This window comes from Coenobita brevimanus, chromosome 104, assembly GCF_032717465.1.
Source record: "Coenobita brevimanus isolate Jiangsu-jjx chromosome 104, ASM3271746v2, whole genome shotgun sequence".
NCBI lineage: Eukaryota > Metazoa > Arthropoda > Malacostraca > Decapoda > Coenobitidae > Coenobita > Coenobita brevimanus.
In genome coordinates this window covers 46,066,545-46,083,505 of record NC_137057.1, presented here as the reverse complement: position 1 = coordinate 46,083,505, position 16,961 = coordinate 46,066,545, and the positions used below count along the sequence as shown (strand labels likewise).

Genomic DNA, 16,961 nt, shown 5'->3' with positions numbered 1-16,961 from the left:
GGTAGGCTGAGATGGTGTGGACATGTGGAGAGAATATATGATGAGCAACTGTGTGAAGCACTGTACACAGAAGGGACAGCCCTTGAGGACAAACTAGGGAAACTATGGGAAGATGTACTAAGAACAAACCTCAGAGTCAGGGGACTTAACAGAATGTTGAAGTAGGCTGCAAAGCAACCATCAGGAGAAAATATGGCTGACTGACCCAAGTATATAGCACTGCGTTACCAAATGTAAACAGTACAATATGTATCATAATGTTTGAATTAAGATATAGCAACAGCATTGCACAAACCGTAGTTGCATGGCCTATACAGGCAAACCATGTTTTGCGACACCCCTAGAAGTGATACCCCAGAATAGTGATAGGGGTAGAAATACCACCCTACCTCGCATGACGATGGCCGAGCCCCCATTTAACAATAGGTTTTTATTTTTATTTATTTTTTTCTGATTTTGATGATATTTTGGACAAATTTTGTGTTCTGGTTGATTTATAAACTGTTTTTAGACTTAGATTAATGGATTTTTGTCATAGGTGGAGTGAACACTGTCATTTGGGGTACAGATTTCTCACCCATCAGACGAGCTACAAGCCAACAAGGAATATTTCGTGTTTGACCACTGAACATCTAACTTATCATGGATGAGATAATGGGATGGAGTGGAGAGGTATATGAGAGAGGGGGGTGTGAGCTGGGAGCAAGGCAATGAAATGATGGGGGACAGGGCAACATAGAGGCGATTTGTTTGTGGCCATCCCTTACGGGATGAAGGCGTCTGGCAATAGACAGATAGATAGAAATAAATATTAATAATTATGAAATCCTTGAAGAGTAAATAGTTCCTGTATCAAAAACTGTGACATCAATAAATCATGTGTTTACACTTGGACTGTTCATGGGAAAATATTTTGAAAATACAAAAGAATTTCTAAATAGCTCGTAAATGTTGGAAAATAACAGAGAAAAAATTAAAAGAGCTCAACAACCAGAACACTAACTAAAATGGCATAAAGAGGGACCGCTGAAAAGGCTATCCCGACTGCATCATCGATCACATTCCCCCTCAAAAGAATACTCCATCACAAGAATTTGCACCTTGGATGATTCTGCATCATTCATACATTGTGTATTTATTTAATTTCCCCAGGACCATCTGATGGTGGGATTGTATATCATGCTGCTTCTTCTATACAAAGTTTGAATATGAGTTGGAGATTGCTTTCTCCAGTGACCTTGACTGTGTACAAGTGAGACAGGCATTGGTTTTAGGCTTAGGTTAGCTTCATTTACAGCTGTTAGGCCATTTACAGTAGCTTAAAACTTTCTTTTGGACTCATTTGGGTGGATATAGGGCCTTGTTGAGGGGGAAACCCAAGGCTCAAAAATGCATCCCTTCACTTTATGTGTTACCCGTAAATCATCCCTGATTTAGGATACCCCGCCCAGCAGTGGGTTTTTACTTAATGAACTGCACTGTTAAACCGGGATTTGCCTGTACACTGTAGTGTACATACCAAATGCCTGTAGAGTTCACTCAGACACAAAGTAAATCCAATCAAAATGCACTAAAACAGAAAGGAATACCTATGAACAATGAAAAAAATAAATAAATAAAACTAAAAATGTCTATCTATCTATCTATCTATAGCCCGACGCCCTAATCCCGCAAAGGGTGGCCGCAGACAAAACGCCTCCAAGTCTCTCTGTCACCCACCATTTGACTCCCCTCCCCCCAACTCACCCCCCCCTCCCTCATATACCTCTCAACTCCATCCCTCCACCTCATCCTCGGTCTACCCCTCCCTCTCCCTCCCTCCACCTCACCTACATACACCCTCTTAGTCAGTCTTTCATTCTCCATCCTCTCCACATGTCCAAACCACCTCAGTGTATTTCTCCTAATCTTCTCAACCACATCCACATCTATCCCACAACGTTCCTTCACTTCTTCATTCGTCAACCTGTCCCTCCATGTCACTCCACATGCTCCTCTCAAGTAACTCATTTCCACTGCTCTCACTCTTGACTTGTTCCCCTCTTGCAAGGTCCATGCCTCGCTTCCATACGTCAGGGTAGGGATCACAATACCATCATGCAGTGACTTCTTAACTTCCATACTCACCTCCCTATTTCTCATCACTGCTTTCAGTGTGCCAACAACCTTCCTTCCCTGCTGTACCCTTTCACGTACTTCATCCTCCAAAGTTCCATCCTTACTCATCACACTACCCAAGTACTTGAATGCACTCACATTCTCCATATCCTCACCATCCAACCTCACTGCACACTCTGTGACTTCATTCCTCTCAAACACCATAACTTTACTTTTGTTTACATTAACTTTCAGCTTCCTAAAAATGTACACGGTATAATTGTCGCCTGGTATTTTCTTTGAAAATTCTGTGGTTTCTTGTTGTTTTGGTTTACAAACAAATTGTACTGGCTACTGAAACCAATCTCATTACCTGGACCATGAATCAATCACAACCATTTTCATTTCACAGCTCAGTTGTTTTTGAAAGAAGAATATGGGACAGGAATACAGTAATTTCTCTCTCTCTCTCTTTTTTTTTTAATAACAGAATGGAGGAAGGAAAAACAAATGAATAAAAAAATAACACACTTTCAGTCAGGATGTTTTTCACCATAAAGCTGTTCAGTAACAAAGGAACACTCTTCACTCTGTAAGCTATTATTAACTCTAATAAGCAGTCAGAATGTGCAGTGATGAGCCAGTGATGATACAACTTATACTACCACAGATCTCAATATATCACCATTTCTTTACCTTGCTTATGAATTTTAATATTTAATACACCCTCATACACCCTGCCACAAAATAAAATCCACTTCCACAATTGTTTGCTGCCTTCAATGTTTTCTTCAACCGGTAATTTATTTTAATTACTAACAAAGAATACAATATTTCCCGCTAGAACACTCTCACTTAACATGGCAGCTTTTAGAAACACTTCAGTCTTTCAAACGCAGTGAGTCCAGGCATCTCAAAATGAATGGATTTTGAATTTGGCTCCCTGTTATCTAGTTTTTGTTTTTTCTTGGAGGGACAATGTTGTGGGCTTCTGGCCTTTGGTTCCTTCTTCCTAGCAATAATAATATAAAATAAAATCTACAGTGATTAGGCAGGAATTACTGAACAGTACTGTGTTGCTCTCTTTTCTTGTGCTTCCTGCAAAAGCTCATCCTAGTTACAGTATAAACTTTCTTTCAAAATCATTTTTTTTTTTTTCCATATAGAACATGGGGCATGCAGAATCTCTGCACTTCTCTTAACTGTTCTTCCTTCACTTCAAAATCTGAATTATGATGGACAGCTGATTAGGGTATCGTATAAATTTTGTTTGTGGATCCAGTCCCTGTACTGCACTGTACAAGAGAAACCACATGTTAGCTGTGATACTACTACCATACTACCATTACTACTACTGTACTACTACTACTACTACTACTCTCTCTTTCACACCCACATACATACTACTACTCCCTCTTGCACACCCACATACATACTACTACTCTCTCTTTCACACACACATACATAAACCTAACAGGTTTACTACAAAGTAACTAAGGTGCACACAACTTGTCCGAATGCCACGTATGAACTTTTAAATCATGATTCTACAGCAAAATTATTGAGTAATCTAAGCATAGCCTACTGATACTTGTAACATACACATCCAATCTGATTGCCACATCTGGTACCTATACTTCTTTTAAACCTAACTTTTGGCCTAAAATTGCCATCCGTCCAACTTGAATGTTGAGTTGACGTTAGCCATAAAACAGTACTATGGAAACTGAGCCAAGTAATGTCATGCTCTGTCACTGAGCTACAGGTATATGAAACAAGCTTTAAAAGATAAAGTATCTGGCCCAAGTTAAGGTAAAAAGATTATAGCACATATCATAACTATATTGTATATCATGCTGTCCTTCCTTATGGTAGTAAAGTAGTTTGAAATGCAAATATATTATTTTATTATAGAATGATATATAAATTGCAGCAAGGTTATACTGGCATACAGTATGTGATGATCAATAATATTAGCAACGCTAGATGACCACAAACCATACTATTCTTCTACCCTGATAATAAAAAGAATTTATAGCTCATTTAACCTTCTAGTGGTAGCTATCAATTTTGCGGTACCATAAGTATCTAGCATATACCAGCAATGGAAGTTAGCTAATAAACATCAAATGAGCACTGACAATTACTGTGTCTGGTAGCTACCATACAAACAATGCACATGCACAACATTAAATAAATACATCACACAATCTCTTAGTTGTGGGATCACTCATTTCGCAAAACAGTACCTGTTTCTCAGTTAATATGATTTAGTGACAATATTCTAACACACTTTTTGGCGTAGGTAAATTATCATCGAAGATACAAGCTTCACTGGATTATCATAATTTTCTGAAATTTTACTGATTACAATGAAGCAGGATGCCTTCATGTGTCCACACAGCCCCGACTCTGGCTTCACTCTCAACGTAATAACTTTTCCGCAAGCCCACTAGATAAACTAAACACATTAGCATCAAAGGCATGCCCTATGGCACTGTCACTGAGCCCTTTCCTAGTATCCTTGGGCAGAGGCTTGGCAGGGGGTGGATGAGGCATGAGGTCTGCGTGAGACACAAATGAAATCGGATGAGAAGTTTCAGAAAACATTGTTCAGCACCTGGCTAAGTCAAAGAGAGACTGAGGTATGCTTGCAAGAGGTGGCGGCAGTCTCTCCCCACCCTTTGGTGACGAAATCAAATGGCAGCCACTTCAAACTGTGGCGTGAAAACAGTTGCGGTTCCTACCAACACCCGGCGGACTTTGTCCACCATTTTTGTGTCGGTCCCGACCAATACCCAGCATGCTGGGGTTAAAGGCTCCAACATGCTTGCATGCATTGGCCTTTGTCACCTAATGGTATGACTCTAGGCTGCTTAATTTCAAGCAGCCTCTCTACCATACTCCAGAGTTGGAAAAAAAACAAAATGTGGAGACAGACAACAGTCCTCGTCCAGACAGCCCCAAACCCAAAGAGGGGAGGATACTGATGGATCCCACACCAAGTCTCCCTTCATGTCCAACACGAGGTAGCAGGGGAAAATTTTCTGGCACCAGCCTGTATCTTTGTAGGGTATGATGTGTGGTGTGTAAAATGCATGTGGAGTAGTCCAATGTGCAGTACAGTAAACAGTTAGAGAAATGTATTTGGGAGAGTATGCTGGCCTACTCTCCATGTTAGTGACACCCTGAAACTGGTCAGCAAAGGGGGATAGTCAGGAGCCTGAACTGAGTGGTAGTGAAAGGGAAGCTCCAGCTCTCCCCACCACCAGCTTTCCTATTCTCCTTTAGAGTATCCCCCTGATTATCTGGAGTTACAACCATACCTCATTAAATGAATAAATATGGTAAATAATACAAGAAATTAAAATATTTACCTGGTATATACAAGTTCACTAGTCTAACCAAAATGGTCACCTTACTACAAGCAAACCAGATTTTTACACCCCTATACTGGCCATCCACACAATTAGGCACACCTGCAACCATGGACACTGTGCAGTGCATTGCCTCCTGCCTTCCTGTTCAAACTGGTTGTGCTAACTGACTTGCATAATCATTGGCCTGACACAGCATTACAGTACTTGTCCCTGTCATACTGTATACCTACATCCTATATTATGTTTCTGAAAGTCTTTAAGGATACCGGTAACTGTATCATCAATTACTGTGAACACTGAAATTATTTGACAAGAAGCATGGGGTAAATTCAGCTGCCTCTTCTGCATAGCCAAAGTCTCCTACGGTAGTCTGTGATGCCGATGTCAAGCCTGATATTAAAAGGCATTACAAGAGGGCACCATGAAAGTGATATGTCTGTGGCCACCACTTACAGGATTAAGGGATTTGGCTACAGATAGACAGATGTGACGGACAGACAACAGTGATGAAAGGGGGTGATTGATACTGGCTTGCGATGAATGGTGTGAGCGTTCAACAGACTTTACACTATCAAATAAATAGGTACTGGTACTTTACATTATTTTATTGTTCCTCTACTGTGCTTAAACCTTCCAATCCAGTGGTGTATTCATCAGAAGTGACAAGAATAAGAGGTGATAATCAGGGAAGTGTTTTAGACTTGCTATTTAGCTGTGAGGAGGAAATTGTGGAGAATATAGAAACAGGAAGTCCAATAGGAAGGAGTGATAATGCATACTGAACTTTTAGGCCTATATGTGAGTCTGAGGTGGAAGAAAGGATATGTAAAAGACTAGTATATACACAGTACTGTATGTATGAGGAAGCAGATTTTGACCTAATGAGGCAAAAGTCGAATATAAACTGGTTAGAAGTTTTGGGCAATGGTAGTGTTGAAGATATGTGGAATAAGTTTAGAAAATTAAAGACACAGTTAGGGACAGCATTCCAGTAAGGGATTTCAAGAATGAAATAAATTTCAGGAAATGGATAAAGAATTGTCAATGAGCAGAAAACTATAGACAAAGGCTCAAAGAAAAAAAGGAGGCTCTGGTGTTGAAAGAAGAGTATGAGGACCATTCAATGACAGCTGGGTGAAGAAGATGTTCACAACAGAGAACAGGGAAAAGTAGAAAGGGAATAGCCTACTGACAGATTAATAATCAAGTGAGGAGAGAAGCTAGGAAAGAAATAAAAAAATTACGAATGCATCACTGCAAGAAATGTATGAGATTCCAAAAGTTTTTGGGAAAAAATGTTCAAGAAATGTTAACAACAACAGGAATTCATGAGTTACCGGTATTTGTAAATGCATTAAGTAAAGAGAAGACAAAATCAGACAAGGATAAAGCAGAGATATATATTGGCAAAACATTTTAGCAGGGTATTTACTGAGGAACCAGTATGAGAAATTCCTCACCTCCCTAAAAAGATGTACCATACCAGCATTGTTTCACATGGAGTTTTATTTGACTCAAATAAAACAAGCCATAAAAGAAATAAATCACTAGGTCCTGATGGGCTACACCCTAGAATTATTAAGGAGAGATATGAGCTACAGGTATTAGCCATGCCTCTGAAAATTTTATCTGAGGATTCATTTAATAGAAGACAATTCCTATATGGCTAGAAGATGGCAAATATAACAGCTATATTCAAGCAGAGAGACCATTCTGATCCCGGGAACTACAAACCAGTAAGTTTAACTAGTGTGGTGTATAAGTTAATGGGGTCATTGGTCAGAGATACATTAATGGGGCATTTAAGGAATAATAATCTTTTTAGTAAATGGCAGTTTGGTTTTCTGGTACGACAGCTGACAACACCAGCTAATTTGAAGTGACCGATCAGTGGACTAATATACTAGAGGAATGCCAAGCAGTGGAAATAATCTATCATGGCTTTATGAAGGCCTTTGACAAAGTGCCACATAGAATACTTTTGGAGAAGATCAAGAGTTATAACACTAGTGGAGCATGTATAAATTGGACTGAAGCTTTCTTAAGAAACAGACAACAATGTGTCATTGTAAATGGTTAGAAATCAGAACGGTATGAAGTCATGAGTGGTGTTCCACAGGGGTCAGTTCTTGGGCCATTATTGTTTGTTCTTTACATAATTCATCTGCTGGAAGTAGTTTAAAATGGTAGTGAAATATATTTATATGCTGATGACATGAAGGTGTAGAGGCAGATCAGGAACAACTGATGGTACCAATTTACAGAAAGACTTACATGCAATCAAGATGTGGTAAAAGAGGTGGCTCTGTTGCTTCACCCTAAGAAATGCAACTTTATGAGGAACGGGGGATCAGACTGAGAAGGATATTGGGATCATACCGTAATTGATAATAAGCTCATTTTCTCGGATCATCTTGTGGAGAAGATAAATAAGGCAAACCGTATAGTCAGGCTTACTCGGCAAATATTTGTGGCTTCAGATGAAGAAATCTCTAAACTGTTAAATGTAACCCTGGTATGGCCCCATTTAGAATAAGCAAATCAGGTCTTGTGTCCTTACTTGGTGAAGGATGTGGAGGCAGTAGAAAATGTACAGAGGAAAGCAACCAAATTAGTTCCATCACTGAAGAGTTTGAGCTACGAAGAAAGGTTAAGGATGCAAAGATTACCAACATTAACATACAGGAAGGCGAGAGGAGACATGATTGAGATCTACAAGATACTATGGGAAATGTACTACCCTGAAGTGTGCAACGATATTTTTGATTTGTGAGAGGACCAATCAACAAGAGGCCACAATAAGAAGATTTATAAGGAAAGAACCAGATTAGGTAAATGGAAATACCGTACTCAGTTTGCAATAGAACTGCAAATAATTGGAATGTATTAACCCTACAGGCCTATATATGTAGTGGATTCAATGCCAGTTTTGCATTTTGAGAGAAATTTAAATAGCTAAAATTTGGAGTACCCAGGATATACTTTATGATTATAAAGCTAAAATAAAAATTAATAAAATTAATTCAACAACCACCACATATGAAGCTAATGTAATGAAGCTGGACCCACAGGCCTAAATAGGCCGCATCCAGAAGGTCAGTTGTGAGTACCAGTACTGGTACTGTAACTCCAAACTCAATCACCTTAGGAGAGACTTCTTAAACTGGAGGGGTTAGAGACCAGCCTTCACTAACTTTTTCAGTATGACTGATATTTTTTGACTTGAATAAATCTTGCAGTAGCAAGAATAAAATATGGTATGGAGGATGTTACATAGATTCAGGGGTTAGCTAAAAGATGCTTCAGGCCAGCAACTGTTGGACATTTTACCTGCAATTGCAATCCTCTCTAAGCCTGCATTTATCTAGCTACCAATCTATAGCTAGAAACCTTATTCCCATAAGGCGTGGCCACAAACAAATTGCCTCCATGTTACCCTGTCCCCTGCCTTTTCACTGTTCTCCCCCAACTCACACCCCACTCTCTCATAAACCTCTCCATTCCATCCCTCCATCTTATCCTCAGTATCCCCCTCCACCTCACTCACATACACTCTCCTAGTCAGTCTCTCAGTCTCCTATCCTCTGCATGTGGCCAAACCACCTCAATGAATTTCTCAAAACATTTTCTATCACATCCACATCTACACCACAACGCTCCTTCACTTCCTCATTTGTCAGTCTGTCTCTCCAGGTAACTCCACATGGCAATGCTCCTCTCAAATAACTCATTTCCACTGCTCTCACTCTAGACTTGTGTCCTTCCAACAAGGTCCAAGCTTCACCTCCATGAGTTAGGGTTGGTATCACAATACTGTCATGTAACAACTTTTTTACATGACAGTGTTGTGATCACCACTCCAACATATGGAGATGAAGCCTAGACTTTTTTTTTTTAATGCCAGTGCATGGAAGAAAAAACCCGAGGCCAGTTGCCCACAAGACTGTTCTCACCACCACCCCACCACCTCCTCCTCACCATCACCCCACCATCATTACGTCCTCCTCACCATCACCACTGCCTCATCCTCACCATCACCACTGCCTCCTCCTCACCATCACCACTGCCTCATCCTCATCATCACCACTGCCTCATCCTCACCATCACCACCACCACTTTCTCCTCACCATCACCTCCCCCTCATCATCATCATCACCACCACTATTGTCATCATCACCACCACTGCCATCATCATCATGACCCTTCTTATTACCTAAGGATGAAAAAGGGTACAATCCAGAAATAGATAAACTGAAAAGACCAAGGAGTGAGACAACTCTACACAGCATCCCAAAGAAATAAAAGAATAGCCAAGCTCATTTTTATCTCCCTTTAGATCAGAGATCTGCAACCTGTTAACAGTTAGGGGCATTTAAAGGAGACTGTTACTGGGTAGGCCTGAATTATAAAAAGATATAACTCTATCTATCTATTGCCAGACGCCTCAATCCCATTTGGGGTGGGCACAAACAAATCGCCTCCAAGTCGCCCTGTCCCCCGCCATTTCACTGCCCTGCTCCCAACTCTCCCTCCCCTCTCTCATACACCTCTCCACCCCATCCCTCCATCTCATCCTCGGCCTCCCCCTCCCTCTTCCCCCCTCCACCTCACTCACATACACTCTCTTCGTCAGTCTTTCACCTTCCATTCTCTCCACATGGCCAAACCACCTCAGTGTGTTCCTCATAACGCTTCCTATCACATCCACATCCACACCACAACGCTCCTTTATATCCTCATTTGTCAGCCTGTCTCTCCATGTGACTCCACAGGCTCCTCTTAAATAACTCATTTCCACTGCTCTCACTCTTGACTTGTGTCCTTCCAACAACGTCCAAGCTTCACTTCCGTACGTTAGAGTTGGTATCACAATACCGTCATGTAGTAACTTTTTCACTTCCATGCTCACTTCCCTGTTTCTTATCACTGCTTTCAAAGAACCAGCAACCTTTCTTCCCTGCTGTACCCTTTCAAGCACTTCTCCCTCCAAACCTCCATCCTTACTCATCACACTACCCAAGTACTTAAACGTACTCACATTTTCCAATTCCTCACCATCCAACCTCGCTGTACATTCACTAACTTCACCTCTCTCAAAGACCATCACTTTACTCTTCCCTACATTCACCTTTAGATTCTGTTTCTTACACACTCTCCCAAACTCATCTACCAAGCCTTGCAGCTCCGCTTCGTCTTCACTCAACAACATGGTATCATCTGCAAACAACAGTACAGGGAGTTTCCAAACACTATCCTCTCTCACCAGGGCCACTCCAACATCCACTACCCTACCTTGTACCTCTTTTATTACCTCCATCCATGTACAGATTGAACAACCATGGAGTTCAATTTACAAAATGTAATCATCACTATTCAGTGCAATAACTGAATACAGCAGTACAGCAACTATGGAAAATGACTGTAGCACCATATAATCCGCTGATCTGAGGATGGCTGAGTCTGCTGAACATTGTTTATCAAACAATGTACAGACTCCAACCACTACATCAACTAGCGTCTACAGCAGTCCAGGAACCAAACCACTGGATAGTACCATACTGAAAGGGTTATGTACCATACTGGTAATAACTGAGTGGGTGGCTTATGAATACTGTAAGAGACATCATTAATATCATTTATACAGGCTCCAGCGTGCTTGCATGCACCAGCCTTGGTCACCTAATGGCGACTCTGCATGCTGTTCAATCTCTGGCAGCCTCCTTATTCGGTTTCTTATCCCTGAGATCACACTCTATGACCTCGTTCCGGGTTGCTTTTGGTCTGCCTCTCACAACCCTACCCTTAACAATCACATTTCTCACCTTCCACACCCAACCGTCGTGTTCCATCCTCTCAACATGCTGAAACCAAATCTATCCCTTTTCATCACAACAATACATTTCAATCCCATCCATCTGCTCAACTCTTCCAATTCTAATCCTAGCATCCCCCAGACCTCACATTCACTGATGCACTACCAATCCATCTAATCACTGTCATTTCTGTACATCTAAGGCTACAAATATGCTCTTCCTTTACTGCCCAGGTCTCACTACCATACAGCAATACACTCCTAACACAAGCTCCATACACAGATCCCTCAGCATGGAGGAAGAGCCCTCTCAATGTCAGGAGAGGCAACAGCTCCCTGAGCTTCTTACAACCACTTTTACTTTACCCATATCCCCACCTCCAGCACATACCATGTCCTCAAAATAACAACATTCCTCTACACACTTCAAACTCACTGGCAAGATCAATCCCTTCATGCCTGACAATCTCTACATGCTCTCCCCAACACACGACCCATGAAATCAGCATTACTTTGCAGTCTTCCTCTAATGCCACTACGGTACATCTCTTATGCACCCACTTACAACAAACAATCTATATATAAGATGGAGTTACTTCCCACACCTTTGTGGCAAACTGCACATGGCCAAACTGCCTCTGCACTGACAGTGCTGTCAGGTGAGTAAACCTGACAAATAAACTCCCACCAGCCACAGACATGTTACCTGACAATCTTTTGGAGAGCCTGCAGGGCCATATAACCCCTGCCTTTGATAAAATGATGCCAATTACAACAAATTCTGGTCATCTTTGTATAATTCAACTCCTTTTCAACTTACACTATTTTTAAGTGAAACTTCAAACTGAAAAGGTTAGATACAGCATTAATAATATCTTTCCACACGAACTGCCTTCCTTACTGCTGTTTCACAGTCATGGCCCTTTTTTTAAGCGTCCCCCTGACACTGACAGCATTGGGAGGGAGTCTCCTCTAGGTTCGGTTGGCTCTGATTTAGTTTACCGTACTTAAGCAACGTTGGGTCTGGTTAGTACTTGGATGGGTGACCGCCTGGGAACACCAGATGCTGTTGGCATAACGTTCTCCCTACGTGTCAAGTGGGGTTGGTGGAGGATTAGTGCCCCTCCCTGTAAAACAATTAACTCTAAGCCCTTGGTCACCCCGTTTGGGATACATGGCGTCTGGCAATGAATGAATGAATGAAACTTAGGTTGTGCCATGGTTTGGTCAGTTTTGTTACTTATCCCTGTAATGAAGAACTTTACTTCAGAACTATCATGAGAACAGTATGGAAATATGACTCTTGGTTTACCGACTTGTCCCAGGAAGTGTTACTGCCACTAAACAAACACTAAGGTAAACACAGGCCAAGTCCTACCTTACGCCATGCAATGAAAGGCTGATGCTTGAATTTTATATCCCAACTGTTACGAATTCATTCAGCTGGAAAAAATCTCTGATGTTTGACAGAACGAGACACCCCAAGTATGTACATCCCTAACGGCCAAAGGGTGAAATATCTCTATGTGGGTCATTTGCAAACACCAACACGCTCCAATGACATTCGAGTTTCATAGTCACGATTAACATAAACATCTACCATTCCTAGTTATCACGGAGAAATTCTCCCCTGTATTACTTATACTCTGAATTTCTTAGACAACCATTAAATAAAAACAATTGAACAAGTTTGTCACTCCTACCGTAACCTATTCATCTGCCGATCAGTACTCTAAATCGGACCTATATTTTTATCACACACATCAACCATATATCCACTATGCCTCAAAACATACTCCGCATTACTCACCTTCTCATCATCATCCCCTAGTGAACCAGGCGAGCTCAGTTAGGAGGAAATATGCATAATTCACCGGAGTAAAGTAACGCACCACAACCACACACAAGACAACAGATGACTGACGACTGCATCCCCCGCCACACCGTCTTTGCCTAGGGACTGAAATATGTACATCAAATATTTAGTTATGTGTTTGGAAATTGAAAGTATGACTGAAGCAAACATTTCATTTCAAGATCGCTGTTAAGAGTCTTGGAGAAAATTATTTCATATATAACCTTGTTATTAATACCTAGGTCTAAGATTATCTAAAATGCGACTCTTGCTCTGCTCTGAAAACTTACATCTCCTAAAAACATGTTGTTAATCAATGAATCTTGTCAGTTGTGCAAAATAATCAATTAATATTTTCCTCAATTTACTGCTGTTCACCAGTATTGATGAATTACATTATAAAGAAATACGATCTTAGAATGTATCGATATTAATGACAATGTCGGGATCTGAGTGCTTATACTATTCGAGGAAACAGCATCTTCTCAGTATTCAGTGACGAAAGGTTAGTTCACTGAAAATTATATTTGTAGTCTTGAATACAACCAAAGAATTTCGTGACCTAAATTTTGACAGAATGATTTGATGCGTTCCTTTGTGTTTACCCAACGAGGTGACCAATTTTATAAGTCTATGGATATAAAACTAAATTTTTCAAAAAGAAACGTAACAAAGTTGCATATGAAGAGAGAACCTGTATTTTTACACAGGAAAAATCATCAGAGAAATTACCAATATGCCTGGCTCTCACCTGAGAGTTCTGGGTTCGATTCCCGGCATATTGGTAATTTCTCTGATAAAGATGCATAATATGCCTATTTTACTTTGCTTGAGACAGAATTATTCTCTGTCTCATATTTTTATTTATGCAAGGAAGAAGGAACCAAGGGCTAGAGGTCAGCAAGATTGTTCCCTCCAATAAAAAAATAAAAAGATAATAGACTCAAAATCAAGATCCGTTGATTTGGAGGTGGCTGGACTGGAGGTCACAGGCAGAAGGAAATTCAACTAGACAGAATTACCCCTCCCTCCTCTCTCACACTTGAGATATGAAGTGCCCACTCCCACGGGAAGCCCAGGGAGGGGTGTCGCAACATCCACCCGAGGGAGGACCCACGGCCCAACACCAACCCTACAAGGAGACCACGGGGAGGCGCATAGGGAGCGAGTAAGACTCGGACGAGACGGGCCTATGTATCCTGCGCCCCTCTTCCCCGCAACGCAGCCACCAGCAGGAAAGCCACCCCGGCAGACTACACTGCAGCCGGGCCAGCCCTCGCCAGGATCGGGGTGGGACTTGTCTCACTACAGTCCCAAGCAGGACCACGGTGACGGCCACCAGCTGCACCAGGAAGAAAGAGAGGACCACCAGCCGCTTAGTTGCAGCCGTTCCTGGGAGCAGCACCATGGTGACGGCCGCCAGCCACACCGGGGAGGAAGGGACGGCCACCGTCTGCTCTTCGGCTGACAACCCAGAGAAAGGCAGAACCGTGGTGACGGCCACCACCTGTACCGGGGAGGAAGGGACAGCCACAGTACGCCCTTTGTCCACTGCCCTGGTGGCTACCCCTCTGGAGGAAGTCCCTGGCTTGGCCCACCACCCATCCAGAGGCCGAGCGGGATGCCTTTCCCGCTCTCCCCGCAGGTGCAGTTCCCCCGAGGAGTTGCAGCTGGAGGATCTTTGGCAAGGGCCCATCACGAGTCTGGGGATCAGTGCCCTGCGACCAGTGTCCAGGCGATGCCCTCAACTGACAGACTCTACAAGGAAGGGATGCTGCAGGCAGCTCCTGACGGCAGCTTGACCCAGCAGAGACCACAGCCCCCAGACACCCAGGGGCTCCCGTAGGACTCCAGGGCATGACCTCTCCAGCCCCGCCAGCAGACAGTCCTCCACCAGGAGCAGGCAGAGGCAAGCATGCCTGCTTGCCCTGTTTGGTCCCAGCCCAGAGGACTGCCTTCCCCATTATGCCCCATAGGGAAGGGCCTCTCTCCACGCCGACCAGCAGCCCATCCTGGATGATCCAGCCCCCAGCAGTAGTCCCGTGCCTCCTGCAGGAATGCACCCCCGACGAGCTACTTCCCACACCTGGGCGTCACCTGTAAGGCAGCCCAAACCCACAGCACCAGGACCAGAGTCAACTAATCAAACTGAGTTCCCTTAACCTGATTTGTATTATTAATATTGTACTTATTCTGACTGTAACTAAGGTAATATACGTGTAAGGTTGGCCAGCCGAGTATAACCTGTTCCTCTTGTTGTGTATTCTAGTTCCGGTCTCGAAAGAGAACCTCAGCTCAGTAGCTGTTCTAAGGACGAGAAGTCACCAAAAAAACACATAGCATAACAAGATAGTTACCCTTTCTCTCTCTTACCTGCAGAATTACAGTAGCCTACTTTTTTTTCTCTCTCTTTTTCTCTGATCAATGTTTTCCCAGTAGAGCCGAAACCTTTCTGTTATGCCACGTGCTCAGAGATCAACTCCTTGCTCTCATAGTACGTGGGTCTGATATTGGGTTCTTTCCAATCCCGGGTCAGCAGCATGCAAGCAGAGGAACAGGGCTAAAAAACACAGGCTAACCAGTCTTACACATATATTACACATAAAGAGTACAATGACTTGACACAATACAATGTGACAGATTACACACATTATGGGAGATACAGGGATTGAAGTCTGAGACTAGGGCTAATAAGGTAACTGCAGGTGGCGCCCAGGTGTGGGAGCGGTCTCATCAGGTGTGCGCTCTCTGAATGGGCGCGGGTCCACTATCGTACTCTGGATTGTCGGGTCTCGCCTTCATCGGGAGTCTGGCAGGGGCTGCTTGCGGCTTCTCTTTCTCCGAGAGTCCAACAGTGACTGGTGATGTAGGGGTGCTGGTTGTAGTGAGTGTATCCCCAGACTCGCTATAGGGCCATTCCAAACCCCTTCCAGCAGCGACTCCGCTGGGGAGCCGGCTCTGCCCCCTGTGGTGAGGGGAGAGCAGGAAGGGCATCCCACTCGGCCTCTGGAGGAGTGAGGTGAGCAAGGGGTGTGACCCTTGGTGGGTGCTGAAGGGTCAGCAGATGAGGGAAGCACGAAGGGCATTCCCTCCCCAGCAGGAACGGTGGGCCCCGCTGTGGTCCTGCTAGACCCTGGGACTGCAGGCGAGAGGACCACAGTGGGCGTCCTCTCCCTGACGAGCATGGTGGGAGTCGCCGTGGTCCTGTTCCCAGTGGGGGCTGCAGATGAGGGAAGCACGGTGGGCGTCCTCTCCCTGGCAAGCATGGTGGGTGTCGCTGTGGTCCTGTTCCCAGTGGGGGCTGCAGATGAGGGAAGCACGGTGGGCGTCCTCTCCCTGGCGAGCATGGTGGGTGTCGCCGTGGTCCTGCTCCCGGTGGAGGCTGCAGATGAGGGAAGCACAGTGGGTGTTCCCTCCCTGACAAGCACAGTGGGTGTCATCGTGGTCCTGTTGGTGGCTGTAGGTGAAAGGAGCACAGTGGGTGTCCTTTCCCTGTCAAGCACGGTGGGCGTCGTCGCGGTCCTACTTGGGGAGTCTGTTAGCACACAGATCCTGCCCCGATCTTGGTGAGCGCTGATCCAGGTAGAGGGTAATGCATCAGGGTAACGTACCTCCCGTGGATTGCGTTGAGGGGAAGAGTGGCGCGTGGTGGTTGGGGACACATGCCTGTCTTGCTCGGTCCCTTGTCGCGCCTCCCTGTGGTCTCCCCTTGGTACATCTCGTATTTTACTTTCCTGGAATGACTTGGGGAAATTTTGTTACATGAACGTGATTAAAACTTGAGTTGGAGGGAAAGTAATCCTTTCAGGCCGGTAGT

At 43.5% G+C, this 16,961-nt stretch overlaps 1 protein-coding gene across 1 annotated transcript in view; it reads right to left on the bottom strand.

Annotated features, from left to right (window-relative positions):
• Ufd4 (ubiquitin fusion-degradation 4-like) overlaps positions 1-13,181 on the bottom strand; it is a 309,902-nt gene extending 296,721 nt beyond the window's left edge. Inside the window, exon 1 of the mRNA XM_080285051.1 lies at positions 13,100-13,181. The gene's annotated coding sequence lies outside the window, so the exon portion shown is untranslated. The remainder of the gene's footprint in view (positions 1-13,099) is intronic.
• Between the last annotated feature and the right edge of the window lie 3,780 nt (positions 13,182-16,961).